Genomic DNA, 2,445 nt, shown 5'->3' with positions numbered 1-2,445 from the left:
CGCCATCGCCACCGCTGTCTCAGGGGCCGTCTCCGTCCTCCTCTCCGCCCGGCTTGCCGCTTCCGGCTCCCCTCTGCTCCCTTCCCTCGCAAGGACCCTCTTCACATTCCTGGCCACCATCCTTTCCTACGTGACGGGGGCTCGCCTCCCTCTCAAGCTCCGCAAGGCCGTCCACCCCCTCCTGTCCTGCGCTGGGCTGACCCTCGCCCTCCTCTCCCTCCACGCTCGCCTCCTCGGCCAGTCCCTCACCCACCAGCTCCACGCCTACGTTTCCCGTGCACCCTGCCCCCTGCATCTTGGGGGGGGCGACCTCCTTCTCGGGCTTCTTGGACCCTCTATCCTCGCCATGGCCGTCCAGATGTATGAGCGCCGCGCTCTCCTGAAGCAGAACCTCAGCAAGATTCTGGGGACCTGCTTGGGAGCCTCCGTTTTCGGCCTCTTCTCTTCTGCCGCCCTCTCGCGAGCCTTGGGCCTCCCGCCCGCCCTTGGAAAAGCCACCCTCTCTCGCTGCATCACCACCCCCTTGGCCATGGCCGTGGCGGGGCTGGTGGGCGCCGAGACCAGCATCGCCGTCCCTGTCGTGGTCCTGACAGGGATCCTGGGCGCCAACGCAGGCGCCGCGCGGCTGGCCTCCTACCAAGTCTCCGACTCCGTGAGCAAAGGGCTGGCCATGGGTGCCGCGGCGCACGGGATCGGGACGGCCAGCCTGACGGAAGAGCCGGAGCCACTGGCATTTGCAGCCATGGGGATGGCTCTGACGGGTGTGATGACCACGGTGCTCGTCACCATTCCCCCCGTGCGAGCGGCTCTGCTTGCAATCTTGGTGAAGGGCGCGAAGACGACTGCTTCGTTGCCATAGAGTAAGAAGACGTCGGAAATGACGTGTGGAGAATGAGTGAAATGTCTGGAATCGACATAATGTTGGGGAGCATAACTCACCAGGTCAGAGATTTATTCGGCAGAGGCAATAAAACAAATGGATAGATCGCGATCTGAAATTCCTACAGAAAAGCTTCAGGCTTTTTTGTCGAGGTGTGAGCAAGTAAGATGTATGCTAAAATATAATGCTGACAGACAGCATGCATTGGATCAAATCGCGCGCACGGAAGTTTAATCCCGCCTTGCTGTGAGGATGGTTTAAGCTGTCTGATTCCTTGCTGGTAGTATTTTTTCTTCAAATATGTACCATATCGAATTTTCTGAAATTCATTTTTCTCGATGGAGACGTTTCCGTCTCATCGCTTTCGAGCTTGTACGATCAACAAAAAGACTGCTATACATATTCAATGGCGCCAGCACTTCTGCCATCCTAAATCTTTCATGTAACGTTGAACTTCCCCTCGTATGCTTTCAGTGCATCTCTTGCGCCATGCCCTTGCCTACTGATGTTGTCTCTGGGAAAGGTACGATGGCAATCGCTATCGCAACTTCCCCAGACACCGATACACACGCGTGGAGGACAAAGAAAGGACAGGCAGTCTTTCTCCTCCAGCATCATCCGCTGCCCACAGTTCCCCGCCTCACCAGTTGTGGCCCCTATCTACCTTCTCAATGGCCTGCTCCATCTCCTCCGCCATTCCCTTTTTCCCCGCCGTTCCCTCCAGCATGCTTGTCGCGGCTCTGGTCAGACTGGTCACGGAGGCCATGTACTCCGCCTCCAGCGACCACAATTCCAGGTCTAGAACCTCGAAACAGGCGTCTTCCGGCGTTGCTGCTGGTCTGGAATGCGTAGGTAGGGAGAATGGGACGGACTGGGTGGGCTGCAAGTTGGGTATGGGGGTGGGCAGAGCTGTGGAGGGAGGGAGGTGCAACGCAGAGGAGAAGAAAGTCTCGCTGGGTCCCGAGGAGCCATTCAGAAGCTCAGGATCGACAAAGAGGGCGAAAGAGCCCCCGCCGCCCATGGCCAGCCCGTCCTTGGCCGTAGAGAGCTGGAAGTAGGAGTTCTCTGTGCTCCACCCGTACTTCCTGAGCGGCGCCTCGCCCAAGCCCTTGGGGCCAGGCTCCCCGACCAAGCTCCAGACGAAGGACTCGCCGTCCCCGTAGTAGCTCTCGCCTTTCGCGCTCCAAGCCCGCGTGGCAAATCCCCCGAAGACGCCGCCTTGCATGTCCTTGAGTACCAGAAGCGTAGGCTCCTTGTCCTTCGCCTGAGCTCATGAAAAGAAAAGATATGGCAGTGAGTGGGGGCGGGATCTTGAAGAGCGATCGGAGCCGGGACAAAGGTCGTTGAGGTGGGACCCAAAAAAGGCGTTTGCCACCAGAAGATCCCCAAGAGAAGTCGCTCATTCGCCCGGCACCCAGCCTCTGAACCTACCTTCTTGAAGAAAGTGGTCAAACTCGCCCCGTTCCCAGCCAGCGAGTACACGAGCCGCCAGGCGTAGTCCTGGTGCTGAGGGGGCAGCGCTCCCTCCAAGGCCAGAAGCTGAGAGGCGGGAAGGGAGGAGAGGA

This window comes from Nannochloropsis gaditana (assembly GCF_000240725.1).
Source record: "Nannochloropsis gaditana CCMP526 unplaced genomic scaffold scaffold409, whole genome shotgun sequence".
NCBI classification, from domain to species: Eukaryota; class Eustigmatophyceae; order Eustigmatales; family Monodopsidaceae; genus Microchloropsis; species Microchloropsis gaditana.
The sequence above is the reverse complement of the archived record's forward strand: the minus strand, read 5'-3'. Positions refer to the sequence as shown.